Below are 19,162 nucleotides of genomic sequence, written 5' to 3'. Positions count from 1 at the left end.
TGAGAAAAAAATATACAGGATGTATTCAGATGGCATTTTTGATTCATGGTCTTTCGTATATGATTTATTATTCTGGGATATTCAATTTGAAAAGCAAATAGTTTGATAGCAAGGAGTAGATTTTTTTTTTTTCAGTGTGAAGAAAGTGCTGTTGACAAACCTGGGGGAGGAGCTAACAGACAGAGGGCTCTTTTATACCTCACAGTCTATTAGGAATGGAGGCTGACTCTGAAAATGAGAGACATTTTCTTTACCTTTTGATTTTATTATTATTTTTGAGGTGATGTTGGTTTACAACTGCATTATTTAGAGGGAGAGATTCACAATTCTTCAGATGTATGTTATCACAACACATCCACCACCAAGGTACCAAAGTCCCCCACCATATACCACTGCACTTCCAAAGAGAAGAAAGGGAAAGAAAGGAAAAAGTAAGGAAGATAACAGAATCATCAGGTTAGGTTAAGAAATATCTTATATAGATGGAAATACAGATATTTTCCTAAAGAAGAATATTGACAAGCAATGTTATAATATAGATATATGAATAATATAAATTCTAAATAAATTTATTTATATATCCAATCTAATTCCAGATTATTCCCTAAAGTCTTTTCTGAATTTAATTAGGACAAGATAATATGATCACAAATTTCACTTGGAAAAGTGAAGTCCATGAACAGCTAAGAATTTCTGAAAAAGTGGCGAGTACCCTGACCTTTCTAGTTATCAGAATTGTTTATAAAGTTATAATAATGAGGAAAGGTTGTGAATAAAACTTGACCAGAAGACGGGAAAGAAGTGATGAACTCCAGTCCACATATCTCAGTGTTCTTGTCAGGAATAAAATATAATGGTAATTTGGGACAAAAATCCTAAATTTAAATAACAACTTACAAAAAGTTGTAAATATTTTGAATCTTCATTATGTGTTCCAAGCACAGTGGATACCATAAATGTAATTAATTTAATATTTTAACTTTTTAAATATAAAATAACTTTAACTATTTCCCATTTTATATTATTTATTTATTTTTAAATATTTGTTTATTTTTTGCTTACGAGAACTGGCATACATGCAGTGTGCAGTGCTGAGAGGATTCACCAGAGACAGCATGGGAAGCAGAACAGGGAAATAGACTAAAATACACGGCTGAAGGGAGCAGCGGGCAAGACAGAAGAGGTTGCCATGTCATTTGGGTCACCTCCCTAGGTGGGGATCGAACTGAGGTCATGGGGTCTACAGATAGCCTCACAGCGCTGTGGCTTTAACCCCCTACACCACCAAGGAGTGTCCCCATTTGATTTTAAACATATACTTTTAAAATTATACTTAGATATGACTGTCCTTATGTGGCAATCTTTAAAATTCAGCTCCCTGGTGAAGCTGCTCCTTTGTTCCTGGGGGGTAGGGGGGTGAGGGGGATGTTTTTGGAGCTTCCCCTGCTGCTATCTGCACAAGGGTTCATTATAATTCTTTTACTTTTTTTTTTTTTTTAAACCTAGTATCTGTAATCTTGTCTAGAGAGTGAGATCATGAAGGAAAGAGGCACTATCTTTTCATCTTTGTGTCACCTGGGTTGGACTGGCTATTTAGCCTATGGTTTGCATTCAAGAAATATTTATTGAATGAATGAAAGAATTAATGGATCTTTCTAAGAATGTTTATATGAAGTGCTTTCTAAATACAAGGGCAGGGGCCTAGAACACTACTCAGGGAATAGTTTCCCACACCGTTTTATAATTCAGTGATAGAATGAGAGTTGGGGATTTAAATTCATACAAGTAAAATCAAATAAAAATTCAATTCATCCAGAAAACATTTCCTTTTCAATTGCAGACATTTTAAAGGTACATCATTTACTCTCAGTACTAAGCTAGTAATTTCAGAACAAGAAGAAAAAAGTTACATTTTCTGTTGCTGCCTTAGCACAGAACACATTAATTATATCTGTGTGAGCAGGTATAAAAGGTATCTTGAAATTCCAAACAAAGTGATTTCTCAATGACAAGAGGTGAGCCAATTAAAATCAGATAGGAAAGAAAATTTTGGCAACTGTTCTGTGATAGACATTTTTGAGAGGGCTTCAGGGAAAATAATACATGTATATCATTTGTTGCAACCTAAATAAGACTAAAGAGACCTGACACGAATATTGTACAAACCAAGTCATGAATGAGCTGATTCTGGTTTGGGATCCACATGTGAATTTCCAGAAGTGATTTCTTCATCCTTCTTCACAAAATTAATGCTTAAATCATTTGTTTACAGCCACCCCTCTCTACCCCACTACATGTTTTTATAAAAGAAAAATGATAAAGAACATGTGTTGCATTCTCCATCTTAAGGCTCTACTTTTCCTTCCCAAGAAACCCTGTTTATCAAAACTTCACTCTTTGCCAGGTTAGTAGCTGATTTTTGTAATTCAGCCCTTATCTAGAAAAGTTTCTGTCTCCAGAATCAACCCCCTCTGAAGCAAAACTAGTCTGGGCCCCAGCATATTCTGGAATTATTTTCTTGAGATTCCATCATCCATTGGGAGGATTCCAGCAAGTAAGCATGCCAACATCTGCTAGTCCTCTACCTGATCATGTTAAATCTTAATCCTTCACATCTCTAACTACTGGTTGGGGTTCCATGATCGCCTAATTATCTAAAAACATAAAAAGGTTGTTTTGCAAATTTCTCCTTTTTCCTTAAGATCTACTGTTATTATGCCATTTTAATTAAGTTACATCTTTGGTAACAATCCATTATCATGGGACTTCCCAGATCAGTGCTCATTTAGATCAGTTTCTATAGCCAGGTTAGTTTTCCTGTGTCCACATTCTACAGCTCAGAAAATAGACTCTGCCCACTGCCCACTCTAAACACATCCACATTGTAAATGTCTTATGTTTTGAAGTTAATCTGCTGACAATGTACTATGTTTTTTTGACCCTGAACAAATCCATAGTTACACATAAACACACATATACATGTACATGGAATGTAAAATACTCTGAATTATAACTGTGCTTGGTTAAAAAAATATAAAAAAAGAAAGTGTGAAGTCGTGAGACACCAGAAATCAATCTACCGAGTGTCAGAGTGACAGAATACAGAACTAGTCATGGTTTCAAATCTGCAAAGAAAATAAAACTTTACCCACCCCCGCATTGATGACATATGAATAAAGGGAAAAGTGCAAACTAATGGGTGGCTGGTTAAATTCATCTTCTGTAATTCATTTAGAAATGAGCAGCAGAATAAAGCTGGAGAAATCTGAAAATGTCAAGAAAAGAGACCTGTTAAATGACTTTCCCATCATTACCCAAGGTCAGGAGAAACATTAGCCGAAACCATAAAAGTCTTGGCTCTGGGTTTCCAATATTAGCAACAAGATGACATGCCTTGTTCTTCAAGGTAGGGTCCTTATTCTTAGAGCCGTAAAAAGGAAACAAACCCAGAGATAAACAAATTTAATCCAGATTACTCTGGCCTTATCTGTTAAAAGGTATTAGTTTAGTAGAAGTGGCAGTGGATGTGAATTATTCAATGCCCATATCCTTCCAACTTTAAGGATTTTTTTTTAAAGCTAGGTATCAAGATCATTAATAATTGATAAAGCATTTGTAAACCCTTAGCAAATGAACAGTCAAGGGACACATTAATAAAACATCTTTAAAATTCTCCATCTCTAGGCTTATTCTCATCACGCCATCCCAAAGCACAGTAAATGGGCTGCTCATCCTTCAACTCAAAGCAGGGCACTGTGTGCCTGACAAGGTGAGGCAGAGGGTGGAGGGCAAGGCCTTTCAGGAAACCAGAACCATCTTTCATGGCTTATTCACACCCCTCCAGCAGATTCCAGAGTTTGGAAACTTCCCCAAAATGAATAAACTCTTAGCCAAAAATTTTCTGCTGGGTCACTGAATATAAATTTATAAATAGACCTTTTGACATTTCTATTTGCAAAGCAAACAGTCACGATTCGAGTGGAATGGAGGGTTAGGCATTTAGGAAGGGCCAATGAAAATCTTCACCTTGAGGTCACTGTTCACATTCAGCTCAGGCTAAAGGAGAGGTCAGCATTGCTGAATGCTACAACTTTAAGGCAGTTAAGTGGTATGGCTCATCTTATTCTTTCTGGATAATGGAAAAGAACTAAAAAATATTTTACTGACAGGACATCTTTCTTCTTAGGAATGAAGAGCATTATAGGCACAAGACAAAGCCAGCTATTAGCATATCAACCTGTCACTGTCCTTGGGCAGTGAAGAATTGTCATAAGATCTCAATGTAAAGAAGATCAGTGAACAAAGGTCGGGGTTCCCGAGTAGGAGGGCACAGCCACAGCCCTAAAGAAAATAATCACCCAGGTCTGACTTGCAATTACCTGAAGTTTTCTTCATCGAGTAATTTTCCTTCATGTCAAGGTACAGGATAGTCATTTTTAGGTATAGTGAGTGATTTTTTTTTATCATTACTAGAACCCCAAAATATATACTAATACCAGCTCTTTGTATAATCTTACAGTGACTGAAAGTACAATGGTATTTTAAGTCCAAACTGTGCTTTTCTGAAGATTTCACTGTGAGGAGGCCAAATTCATAGCTAACTATTGAAATAATTATTTAAAGTGATATAACTCAGGCGGAATATTTCCCAAAATGCGTGAAGAAATGTTGGGTCAAGAGGAAACCTCATCTGTGATTGTGGAGACCCACACTGTATTTGTGAGTTAGCTGTCACTCAACTGAAAAGAACCCCTTAAGGAGTGAAAATCTGGGAGAAGGTGTTTGTTTTTTCATTAAACACAAGTTCTCCTTTCTCCACTACTTTGTAAGGCAATAAAGTTTGTGTTCTGTTAAATTAAACCCAGTTTCTGAATTTTTAGCTTTCAATCAGCAGGCAAATGGACCCTCACCTTAAGAGGATTTGGTAACAGTGGCACAAAATTTCAGATTAGAAAAGCCTCCTAGAGTACTGGGAAGGCTAATTCAAGGTTTATAACTCATGCAATTAGGGATTTATAAGACACAGATGCTCTTAATCCCTATCCTTTAGGGCCTAATTCACTCTTAATCGACCTGGATTCCCATATACTGGTTCAAATGTGCTCAGGCCAAAAGAGGGAGGAGAGTTTTGGTTTTGGAGAAATACTAGTTGAGACATAGAGTAGGTACCTTCTGCTCAAACTAATCTCCAGAATCTGTGATCTAGGTCTAAAAAGATACACCTTTTTAAAATCTATATCAATATATCCAAAGGAGATGAAGATCTTTCCTTAGTATACATTTCTTGTTTATTTTAATTTTGTAACAGAGGAATCTTCATAATAGGGGAGGTGGGCTCCATGATCCTTTGCCCCACATAATGAGGGATAGATCTGAGTGGGCAAGTGGAGCTATAGAGCACTTGCAAGAGTCACGTGAGGATAGGCACAGAGAAGAAAGACAAGTAAAGGAGGGCACACTTGCTTCTTAGCCTTTTGCACTTGTACCAGAGACTTGGGGAACATGGAAGAGACAGGGCTGGAGAGGTACATGGGGAGGCTGACAATGGCAATTTTTATCTTGATTGTACTTTGATTTTGCTCTTTTCATCCCAGACTTGCCTGGCTCCTTGTTCCCCTTCCATGTTCCTATGTGAACTTGAAGAAAGTTCCTGCTAAAGATCATTCTGCTAAAGATCTTTCACAGTTTGAGCATGCTATGTGTTTGTGTTTGGATGGCAGAATCCCTTTAGAGCATACAAGTGTGGGGGTTCTGGGGCCTGCCCACACTAAACTGTATTAGGGTTAGGTTGGAGGTAGGTAAGGGGTGAAGACACTGTTGTCTAAGGGTTTCCTAGCTTATTTAGGGTTTCCAAAATGAGCTCATATTCTCATTTCAGGAAGCCTTCACCTTCAGTTTATTTCACACCTTTTATTCTATCTGAATGTTATAGTCCATCCTATCCAAGGCCTTCTACTTTTACCTAGACTAATGCCTTTTCTTCCAAAGCAATCTTCCTTCCTTATTCTGATTCCTTTATAGTCCTATTTTATAAAACAACTAGAATGATATTTAAAAATGAAAATTGAATCTGCTTAAGTCCACAGGACTGACCTGATCTGCCATTAGAAGATCCCTTCAACTTTAACTCCAAATTGTGCCATTCATTAATGATGCTTTGGCTACACATTCTAGCTAATTTTGTTTGCTTTTCTTTGTTATGCATTCCAAGTTCATGACTATGTAAGGGACTCACAACCATCTCTGTGTTATTTCCTAAAAAAAAAACAAAAACCCACAAAACTAATCCTCAATAGTGATATCATCTATCCTTTATTTTATTCAACTGTTGCATTAACATCAGAGAGGCCTTCCTACCTCTGGTCATCTTTCTGGTTATTTTTCCTCCCATAAAACTCTCAAACTACTCTCTATATTACTGCCCACCCCCCAAAAAAATATATTACCGTGTGGTAATATGTTTGTTTATTTTTCTGTCTTATCCACTCCCACTGCTAGTTAAAAATACGTTGCATGAGTTCAGGAGCTTGCTAAGTAATTGTTAAATTTATATGACAATGCACTTAAGACATAATCTCTATTCATAAGAAAGATGTATTAAAGGAAATAGGGAGCACACCAACATAGTTATCGTAAATAATATGTAAAAAATACCATCAGTGAGAGTTAGCCACAAATTATAAGAGTTCAAGGAAAGATGACTCCTAGTTATAGTGAATAAGAAAAAATGAGCAATGCAGGTAAGCTGTAGTTAATCAACACATATCTAAGATCTGGGGGTAATTATAGAAATATGTCCTCAAGGTGATTCACAGGAAAATAATTTTTAAGAACTATGGATTTTGTATCACACAATACCATCATGTGAATGAAGAAGGAGATGCCAGAAGAGGAAACCGTGACCATTTTGAGAAATTCAGTATTTCTTTTATGATGTAGAAAAATATTTTTAATTACTGAAATGAAGAAATGTAAGGGACATTTAACTATGGATTTCAAAATAGGAAATGACTTATTTTAAGAAATGATATGCTTCTAAAAATGAACAAGTGCCATAGCATATTTTAATCAAATACTTGACTACCTGTGATAAACCATGATTTAATATTCCGAAAATAAGAGATTGTCTGTTGAAAAAATAGTAGAGATCATCTCGAGGGATCTTCTGATATTTCTTCTTCTCATCTATTATCTACCCAATGACAACATTAAACTAAAACAAAGAAATAACATCTGTAACTATATATATATAAAAAGCCTGGAAAGTATTCTTTGTTGCACATAAGGTTAAAAAAATAAAAGGGCTTTCTCATCCTTGATGACATTTAAAGCCTTTGCCAGGAACCCAATCACTCACTGCTTGTCCCTCACTGAAATATTTGCTCTTGTAATAATTTTGTTCTTCTTGTACCAACAAAATTCTCTACAACAATCTCCTATATCCTTGCAGGCAATGGGGTGTGTCCATCCCTATCAGCACAAAGGACAATGAAAAAGATCCTGAAGTATAACATCTTGTACAGAGCCAAGGAAAGAGATTTTGGCGATGACATGGCCCTATTTACTTATGAGCACTGTCGGATAAATCACCCAGTTAGATCCCTATGGCGCCTCGATTTTGTATTGCTGTAGTCTGATATTTTCTGAAGCAAAGTCCACCCAGCCATTAAAATATAGAGACCATTACTGCCTTTCAGTCTCCTTGCAGAAGAGTAAGTACATGCTTGCAAGCACTTACACACACACACAAACACATGCTCAGAATCACTAGCACTGAAGATTTCATCAGCTATTTGACAAGAGGATATTTAATTAACTTTCGTACCTGTCTATCCCTGCATGAAGCAAACAAATCAAGGAGCTCTAGAAGAATAATTAATTCAAGATGTAAAAGCAGCATCAGATTAAAAAATCAAAAAAATTAAAAACAAACAACAACAAAAAGAGAGAGACAGAAGCGTAGGAGACTGGAGTGTTTAATTATCACGGATTAAGAACCTAAAGACCCTTGCAAAAGCTTTGCTACCAAGCATTATTCTGAGGTTGGGACCCAGCTGTTTATGATTCATGCAAAACTATATAACAAATCCCAAAGTCCTAACATAGGGTCATGTTGTAAGGCAAAAAATTGTGCTTTTGAAAAAATACATCTTCAGTATAAAAATAACACTTGGAAGTATGTATACTGACAGTAATTTCCCCAGGGGTGAGGATTTGCTTGCAATATTAGAGAATGATTTCCACTATTAATTTATGCATGTAGAGGGGTCTTAGCTTCTGCCTTCATCTTTAATCAGCTTGTAAACGGGAGGAGAATTATTGGATTGATGAATTTGGAAAGTGTCCTGAGGGTGCTCAGCTCTGTCCCTTCTACTTTCCTCTTTTCATCCAATCAGCAGGAAGCTTCTGGTTTCTGCTACACAGATCCCCACATGAGAAAACTTTGATTTTTCTATAACAGGGATGAGGTATTAACAAGACCATTGCACCACAGATACTAACAAGATCATTGTATCACAGATACTAATTCTCATTATCAAATCTGGATTTTCTGGTTTCTCTTTGTTGGTTTCAATTTTGTTTGTTAGTGTTTGACCTGCTGTTTTGTTATCTCTATGATACTTCTATCTTTTTTCAATTACTTTGGAATTTGGACAAAGATGATAAATAAATTTATTAGCACCTCAAACACCTCTTTCACATAGTGGGAACTATGCTTTGATCACATAAAGAAATTTCAACAATTTTTTGTTTTTCTTTACTATAGTAATGTTCTCACTATCATTTTGACTTAAAGCAAGCCAGGACAAAATTAAAAGGAATAAGCACACAGGAAGAAATAAATCTTTTGAATATGTGTAAATTTGGAGGTAGAATAATTTAAGAATTGTCTTAGGAAAGAATTCTCAAATGGAGCAATGTGGCTAATTTAAGAATTGTCTTAGGATAGAATTTTCAAATGGAGCAACGTGGGCTAGGAAGCCATAGATGCATTTACAGGAAATGTCAGACTGTGAATAAGCTGTAATTTTACTTCCTATAGTCTCTATTACAATTTTATCAATAATAGTTTGGAGAAATTTACATTTTTTGAAATAAGAGCACACATGCCAGCTTTCCTGAAATAAGAGTCACCTGCTTCCTTTGTAACAACTTTAACAATAGTGTGTTCTCCACTCCTTATGAAGAACTCTACTCAATATGGCATCAGATTCTTTCCTCTGATTTTGAGTTTCCTTTCCCAAGACATCTTGATTCCAACTGGTCTTGCAAATTCTTTAGGTCTAGTTACATTAAGTAAACAAGGTAGAGTTTGTGCCTGGATCATCCCCTGATTTCCAAGCTTTCTCAACTTAGAACATTTGTTTTTCTTTCCTGTTCTGCACAATCAATAAACAGCCCCTGCTAGGATGTAACTCAGGTGAGGGTTTAGATTTACTGTGTGCGCGGAAGGGTTAACTAACGTTGCCTTGTATCAGAAACTTAAAAATGTTACGCTACCTCCAACAGTACTAAAATGTATATGCACAAGATTATTGATTGAAGATTTATATAGGCTTGATAAAGAACTTCTTAATGTTCAGGTATTGGACATGGATTAAATGAAGTTTGGTGTATAACAATACAGAATTATGCATTTGTCAAAAAATGAGAAACAGCTCTATGAAGAAAATGATTTTTTTTTCCTATACGGTTAAGTGATAAAAAAGAAAGCATGTGCAAATTTTTATACTAACTATGCAAGAGGGGTTTTAAGAAAACATGTATCTGATCATTTGTATAAAAGCAATATAGGAAAGACAAAGTAAAAAGTAAGGAACTTGATGACCTCAAGGAAAAGGTTGGGATTGAAAGCATAGGAAAAAAAAAAAAAATGAATGGCTAGAGGAATAAAATAAAACAAATCATCAGGGGAACCAAAATGAAACGTAAACAAAGTAACCTATTTCATCACAAATAAGTGACATAGGACAGTACACCAGGTGGGGAAAGAAAATTACTAATTGAAATAACTTTGGAAAATAGCTTTTTGATTATATTTCCCCTAAGGCTAAAGACAAAGTAATTCTACAAAAAATTGTCTATTTATAAATTTAGTTTTCACAGGACTATGGTTCAGTGCTCCTGAAACAGCCTGGCCAACTTGGACTGAACACTTATGTAAAAACATTGTGATGAACAAAGGCCACCTTTATCAATGTTGGAAAAGGACTGACAAAGAAAGGGGAATTATTCAATTGAACTCTGGAATTGTATAGAAATCCCTGCTTTGGGGGATAAGCTCAATCTGAATTTGTGTTTTTTTTTTTTTTATTCTAAGTACAAAGGTGAATGGATATAAAATTATACATATGTGAATAAACACTTCCTATCTATGTGTCCACATTAACAAAGATTAGTTCTAGATAAGTATTTTGATATCCTGATTTAGAAATCAGGACTTGGATATACATATGTTAGCATACCTACTATTCAAATCCTGATGTCTAAATGTCAATTGCCTACAAAAGGAAATAGTGTTCCTAAGAGAAACAGCTGATTCCTATTGTAGAACTGAAAACAAATACAACTGAGAAATTAAGTCTGGGACATGTCTTTGTATGAGAAATAAGTTAAATTAAAAAAATATGGTGGGGACATGTTCATTGAAATAGCACTGGGGCTAACCCAGTGTAATCTTCAACAGTTTGAACAATCAAAACAATAATGATAGTAATAAATTATAGCCCACAAAATAAAATAAAGACGCAATTGATGTTAAGAAAATAAGTGAATAAATAAGAAGGAAGAGTTTTCTTAAAGTAAAGTTCCGACTAATAAGCATAACAAATGAAGAAAAAAATCACCAATCTGCAGTCAGCAAGTGGTTGCTACAGATTATTAATGATAATAAAATTTGTGGGCAAAAATATGAGTGGGGAAAAAATAAACAACAAGTTATTACAAAGGCAAAGTAAACTTACAGTGGCAAATTTCAGCTGATCCCACTTTAACCAAGTGATCAAAATTAATATCACATGTAGTGGGACTCACCAAGGCCATCTACCTCCTGTTATGATGTAGTAAAAGAATAGTTCTTACCAAACATGTATAATTGCAACTGAATCATGACAAAACATCAGAAAAAGCCAAACTGAGGGATACTTTAATATAACTGATACTACTTAAAAGATTCAAGATTATAAGACCATCTGAGAAATTCTCATACATGGTAAAACACCAAATAGACTTAAAAGCTAATTGTAATACAGAACAGTGAACTGAATCCTGCACCAGGAAAAAGGTGCAGGGAAAATTTTATTTGAATAATATGTGGAATATTAGTTAATAGTGTATAAATTTGAATTGTATTAATGTTAATTCTCTTATTTTGTACTATGGTTATGTAAGAGATTGCCATTAGAACTGAGTGAAGGAAATGTAATTTTTACAACCCTCTCGCTCAAAATTATTTGAAAATAAAAATATTAATTATATTACTAATCTTATTATTGTTGTTGTGTAGATATTATCATTCCTACTTAGTAAAGGATGAGCAGCCCAAATGGAAAGTAATATTAATATTACTAAAAATTGAGATGCTGGGCTCTCCCTAGTGGCAATGGGTTCAAAGCACCGCATTAGGAAGCTCTCCAAAACCACTGCAACACAAGTTCATCCCTGGCCAGGGGGCTGACCCACATGGCATGGCAAACCTCTTCTGACCTGCTTGCTGCTCCCCTCAGCAGTGTACTTTGTCAATCTGCCTGTTTTGCTCCCTACTCTGTCTTTAATGAATCCTCTCACCCACCACACCTCTGGCCTGTACCCCAGTTCTGTAAGCGTAAACAAATAAATCTTTAAAAAAAGAAATTGAGATGCTAGACCCAGATCTATTTAACTACAATGAACCAGTTTTCTCAATATACAAAACTACCAAATCTTTCCTTGGTTGATGGATTTTATGATTGGATGAGATAAAGCCCATCCAAGTCCATCATTCTCCTACTTTAGGGGACGAAAGACCAGGAATAATTGTGTAACACTATAACAGAGTGAACAGTGGTTGTGGAGAAGAATGTTTTCACATTTATTTAGCTGAAATCAAATAACCACATTAATTAAGCAGTGAAACTTCCTGGCATTTGTATGTTCTGCATTAGGTAATCAATTCCTTCTGTGCCAGGGAAGTGGCTCCTACACTTTACCTTGAAGAGTTTATAGTTTTCAAGGGTCAACTATGTGCCAGACTCTCAGGTCAGAGCTTTCTACACGGTACTGCATTTCATCTTTGCAATCCTTTCTGGGTTAGGAACTAGTACAATCTCCATTATCACAGGGCACACAAGATGAGCTTGGTAACCTGAGCAATGAGAAATTGGAATCCAGGCTTTCCATCTGACTGGCTCTTACCACTACACAAAATATTCAGTGTAAATGGAGGATAAGTGTATTTGACTGTAACATGCTGTCCTTGTCTCTTCTGCCTTTAGTCTCTTTGGAAAGTCAGTGTGCTTCTAGTACATAATTATGACTGCTGGTTTCTTGAAAAGGTCAGACAGTGCCCCTCAAGGTGCATTTTTCCATCACACACCATGCAAGCATATCTCTTCCAGTTTTGTCATTTGCTGCTATAGATTTCCTATATTTTCAATTATGTTCCTTTTGGGGAAGGTTAAATCAGATTTGAGGGCAAGGAAGGGTTAATTAAATGATCTTAGTGTAATTACTCATTATAAAACATCTCCCTTTAAGTTGTGGCCTTAGATGATTTTATTTGGGAATGGAAACAAATATTCTCCTGGGGTAGCAGCGACAGAGCAGACTGATAAAGAAAAGGAGAACTGCCTGTTCTTTTAGTGATTTTGATCACAAGTGGAAAAGCCTGTTACTTGTCAAAGGTGCTATTAGGAAACTCAGAGAGTTGAAAAGTGGAACCTGAGAAACAACAACCTGCTTTGCTTTACCCATTGCTCGAGAATATTTGTATTTTCTAGTTTAAAAGAACAGTTGAAACGCAGACAGAAAATGTGTGGATGATACCTGCCTTTATTTTAAGATCCCTGTTCATTGTATATGGGATCTAGGAACTCTTGTCAACTCTCTTTCTCCCTAGCTTCAAATGGCTTCATAATGATGTGATTAAAACCTTTGGAATACAGAACTTTGTTATAATTAAAAGAAAAAAAAAGTAAAATAGAAGGAAGATGGTAATGATAAATTTGTGGGAATGCCTTTTATCTAAAGCAAACAGGATATACTCTACTTCATTAGCCAGTAATTTTGTGGAAATTATTCCGTTTGATACTTTACTTCCCTGAAGAAAAAAAACATTTCTATAACTCAAGCTATGAAAAATCATGGATAGGAATGCCACAGTTGGGGTTTTGTGTCCACATTTTACAGCTCAGAAAATGAACTCTGCCCACTGCCCACTCTAAACACATCCACACTGTAAATGTTTGGCTATAGCTCCTGTTCACTCTCAGCATGGTTGTTTGGGCTTCACCTGGGTTTTCTTAGACCTTGGCCAAATAGTTGAGATCCTTTTTACTTACGTGTTTCCTTAAAGTAAACTTGTCAGAGTTTAAGGTTAACTATAATCAGCTTGTTGTTATCCTAACATCACCACATTATCAGCTTTATTTCCACCAACAGAAAGAAAGAGATCAGTAATCTGACCTCAAACTAACTTCATAAGGCACATGCATGTTCTTTCTTAAAGTTCTAGATCAAATATCATTTTCCCTGGAAAACCACACTGTAAAACCACACTGTAAAAACCACATGGCGATAGAGGCCATGTCTAAAATCAATGGGTCAGCAGAACCACACCCTCTCTGAAACCTGTAGAGGGATTATCCAATTTTGCTTTTCTAGCAACTGGTATTGCAGGCAGTTAGTGTCATTTTCTTGTACACCCATCACTCCAGTTTTGGTTTCCCTTATCACATAGACACTTTGCTCTTGCTTCTTTCTCCTCTTTTTACGCACACACCAATAAGGTTGGATTAAGGGCTCATCCTACTCTGGAAGGCGCTTGTCTTAATAATTTCCTTCTGCAATCATCCTATTTTAAGCTCATATTCTCAGGTACCAGAGGTTGAGATTTAAACATATTGTTTGGAGAGACACAATTCAACCCATGTCAGATGTCAAAATTTTTGGGTATATATTTTGAGTTCTATACCTTCACTGTTCTCTAGTTCATGTGTTTAAGCAACTTATTTTTTACTGTTTCCCTCCCTTCTCCTGTAAAGTGGGCATTTTATGACCATTTGTAAAGGGAAAATGAAATGCTTCATTTAGACTTTCTTGTGTATATAGGAGGTTTAAAAAATTTGGGTGAATATCTATTGAATACAATGTACCAGGCTCTTTCAGAATTAATTGCATGCTATTTCATGTTAAATTTTTTCAAAAAGGGAAAATATGGCACCATTATATACCTTCTCAAAGTATTTTTTCAAATAGTTAATCCCCATGTGGTACCTACAGTTACATAAACACACATACCTATGCACACACAGACACCCCAATATATATGTTTAACTATATATAGCTGGAACTGGAATGAAACATTATTCTGATTTAGAACATATTTTTGTACGCCAATTTGTTCTAAGTGAATCAATTTAGAAATGACATAAATTCTGTGTTCATCTTGTTTCGCTAAGATTTTAATAATAAAAAACATAACCACAAAACTGCATTGATTCATGGTTCAGTAAAAAAAAGAAACCAGAATAAAAAAAATCCTATGAGATCTGTTTTATACTCAGAATATTAGTGCTGCTTGACAAGGTTTTTAGCTCACAATTTTGTCCCACTTATGTCCCCAGTAATTGTTACAGACCTTTTGGTTTGTGTAAAGGATGGGTGGTTTTCCTGTTATAGAATGATTATTTATTTGCTCTATTACTTAGAGAGACTTGTGGGTGTAGCAGCAAATTGAAATCAAAATGATAATTTAAAATGTCCTCTTTGTTGTTGATTCATCTTCAATTTCCAATGGACTGTGACAAGTGCTGCAAACCGATTTGTGCCTCCTACACTTGTGCATGTCCTCAAAGAGATAAATGTTCCCACCTATGGGATAATAATAAATTGGATCTTTGTGTCACTGTTAAGCAAGAAGGTAGGAATACAATAAGCTTAAGATAACAGCAGATTTGTACAAGATGTCTGAGTGAGGCTAGAACAGTGGAAACGCTGTCCTGTTTTCAACAAAGATGTGTGCATTGTACATACACAGAGGATTTTTTTTTTTTTTTGACAACAGATCATTCATGAAAGGCACTGCATTGCAGAAAGTAAATAGCACAATTGAAGGAAAACAAACCTGCCTGAAGCACTAATATCTATTTTACCCCTTTCAGACCCAAGAAGAATGTTAATACAGCTAAGGTTTGCACAGTAAGAACATGGTCTCTATACGAATCTTATAACCAGTCAAAGATTTTAGAATCACAATTTTTTAAATGATTCATATATGAGCATTTTTAATTTTCCTACCATGGCACCAATTTTCTACACCAATTTGAGACATCCTAAACAAAATATTTCTCACTCCTTTGTTTACATTTTCCGGCTCTCTGTGACTCCATCACATTCAGCAATTGCTCTTTGACTTTTTAAGGTCCAAGGGCTTTTTCATTTTGTATTTTTTAAAAGATTTATTTATTTTTGCATACAGAACTGGGGTACAGGCCAGAGGTGCAGGGGCAGTGAGAGGATTCACCAGAGACAGAGTGCGGAGGAGAACAGGACTACTGATGAAGTACACTGCTGAGGGAAGCAGTGGGCGAGTTAGGAGAGAACTGCCCCACCACTGGATCACTTCTGGAGCAGGGATTGAACTTATGCTGAAGTGGCTTTAGCTTCTTAATGCTGTGCTTTAACCTGCTGTGCCACCATGGAGGGCCTATTTTGTATTTTTTAATGATTTCTTTAGATTTCTCTCACTAGAGACAACGATCTCTTTCCTTAGCCCTTTCTGGCCTCACATTCCTACCTGTACCCCTGACTATTTTCTATTCTTATCTTTAATACATGTAGTAGTTTATTTTACATCTCTCTTCTGTCCTTCCTCTTAGGACTTAGTAAAATCCCATCAGAAATTCATTAGAATGTCTTTGCCACTAAGAGTAAAGAAGGACTGGCCATAAATACACATTTTATGTAATAAATGCAGTAGGGAATCAGTAAGTAATCTTCAAATCTTTTAACTTATTCTGTCCTTCTCAAGGACAAATATTTGTAAATTATTTGCAGGTGAAGAGTGTAAGATAAGATTATATGGGAGTATCTCTGACGGATTCTTTCATGACATTAGGAGTTTTGAATGCATTTACAGCATAGTAGGGAGTTAATGAAAAAAGTTTAGGTAGCAGAATGTTATTATTCAATTGATTACATTATCAAAAGACTCTTCTGAGTACCATGAAGAGAATGGAATAGAAGTATGATAACCTTAGAAGCCAGGCAACAGATAGTCAAAGAAAGTTAAGGGTCTCTTAAGCAAGTGAAAGCAGGTTGTGCTTTGGAGTATTTATGAGCATTGTATTATAGCCCATTAACTTCTTCAAGACAGAAGGCAAAAGAAAGAGTTTGGTGTTTCCAGGCTGTTTTGTTTTCTTTTAATTCCTAACGAACCTGCTATTTTGGGGGTTAGCCATTTCCAAGAAATGAGGATGTTCACAATGGTTGTAGCACAGTACATCTTTTGCTCTCCAAGCCTTGGTGACCTGCATGTCTCAGTTTCTAAGAATGCATCCGCTAGAATTCATCTTGATTCCCATTTCGAGGGCCTTAGTCATTTATGATTGCTTTGTCTTTGTCTCTTAGATTGATAGCCCTTTCCTCCTTGCTTTGATCAACACAGCCTGTTGTGCCAATGAGGCCTTTCTCAGCCTCACCCTCCCTCTGGGCGAGCTCTAAAGGCAAGCCTTTACTGTTTCCCCAGCTTCCAGTGACTATTCTCTATTCTCTCTGCTTTGACTTAACTCATCCTGTCTTGATTCTGACAACTCTTAGTGACCTTTTCCTCTGTGTTGCTACAATTTGTCTTCCTGGAAACAATGGTCCAAATCACTGAATATAAGTTTAAAAAATATCAAAGAAAAGAATCAGACAGCCAAATGACAAAGCTGCTACAGAGAAAGATGTTGTATGTAAGAGTAGTGCACCAACTAAGGTTCTTAGGAAAACCAAGAACACCTATCTATAAATTCCTTCACCAGGAAAATTATTCTATTTTTTAAAAAATTCCTATAAGATACCACTTTCTATCCCTTTTGTGTCCTTCATGCTTCTTTGTGCTTTTCATTTTGTTTATTCAATTTTGTTTCATACCAGATAAAAGCTTAGAGAGATTTTTTTTTTCTTGTCTCAGCTTCCTCACCTGTGGCATTTCTGACTTTCCCCCAAAATCCATTCTTGGTTCCCTACAAGTTTACAAGGTTATAAATTCGATATAATCCAATTAGCTGTTGCCCTGGTATGTATATATTTTTTTCTTTTTAGAAGAGCAGCAGGTATAAATCTGGAGTTTCATCACCATTGATGCTGCCATTTCTGACCATCTGTCTAATTGCTATTGACCATGAAAAGTAGTTTTTGATTGAGGCACAATGTAAAGTAATATTGATTACAGTAAATGAACTTTTCTGCAGTTGCTGAGTCAATTAAGGAAAAAAATATCTAGAGTTGCATCTCATGTAACAATGTCCAATTTCCATGTCACTTAGTCATAGCTAGTTTCTTGGCCTAGGCCTGGATATTTGAAGTAAATCTCCTTTTTTGTTTAATATCAAAATCTCATTGCCCTAAGCAGAAATAAAGTAAAAATAAGTCTGTGCTCCTGCTGCTCAAACAGAACAGAAGGAAATTAGAAGAGAACCAGATTTTACTTTTAATCCTTCAAATAAGAAGCTTTTCCACATGCATTTTTTATCAAAGCAATATACATTTTATTCTAGGTTAACGATCAAGAAATCCATATCAAGAGGATATCAGCAGTTTGCAGCTGCTGTCACACTGGAAGGAGGCTCAGCTCTGATTTTGCTGAGATGACTGATAACGATAGCATTGTAGATGGAGGAAGCACCTTTCACCCTGAAATGCTTTATAGAAATCACTCCTGCCAGCTGTGAGTGCTGATACTTAGACCTCTAGAGACTCAGATGCAGCTACACAAATGCTACATGGAAGGGGGATGGAGAGAGGAAAAACACAAGGCCATAGGATAGCTATAACCGATGGCTAAAGACTCATTTGGGACAGGAAGGATACTTAAGTCACATAGTATGTAAGACACTTGAACGTGAGGGTAGGAAGGTTTACAGCCATGAGATGTGCTTATTAACCTATCTATAGTAATTCACATTGGGCCTTCGTGTCCCTAAAGTGCAAAAGGAGAAAGTCAGCAGGTGTAAACATATTATTAATATATCTCTTACCCCATTTGTTTTTTATTGTGTCTTCATAGTAGTTTGTGCTGGAAAACAAAAATTAAGTAGCTAGAGTATTAATTATTATTTGGGCACTCAGGGCCCCTCAAATCTTTTAATAATGTAGTGCTGCTTCTAATGTTGTATCATGTAGTTTTATCATTTGAGCCCCACATGTCACAGGTAGTGGGAAGTTGTTCTGCTGTTGTTAGTATTTTGTCTTTGTGTGATAGAAGTGAAATTTAAGGCTTGTGGATGATAATCAAGGTGTACAAAACTGTTTAATAGTCAGCAATAACTGTTTAATACAAGTTTCAGAGATGCCTTCCTCTAGAAAATGGTACAAAATGGTGACTGAGAATAGTTAACTATTTTGCGCACCTGAGGCCAAAATATTTCCCACAGAAAAACTTTCATCCCTATGCCAATGAGTGTCAACCTCCTAATCCACTAAATAGCTCCCCCTTTTCAAATATGAACGTTTTGGCAATTAGTATATGAATGTTTTGGCAGCTTGGATTTCATCTGTTTGAAAGTTTTAGAATTTGTCTTGCAATTGACATAGTATCACTTGATTGAATTATACTGGATTAAGTGAAGGTTCCTACGTCAATGTTAACCAGGTAAACTTGTAGAGCAATACACTTCTTGTGCCTCTCTGGTGGACTAGAGGTTAAATCTCAGCCCAGTCACCACGATGACCTGAGTTCAATCTCTGGTCAGGGTGTTAA

This window comes from Condylura cristata, unplaced genomic scaffold (genome assembly GCF_000260355.1).
Source record: "Condylura cristata isolate star-nosed mole 26May11 unplaced genomic scaffold, ConCri1.0 scaffold00014, whole genome shotgun sequence".
Lineage (NCBI taxonomy): Eukaryota > Metazoa > Chordata > Mammalia > Eulipotyphla > Talpidae > Condylura > Condylura cristata.
This window is presented reverse-complemented; position numbering follows the sequence as displayed.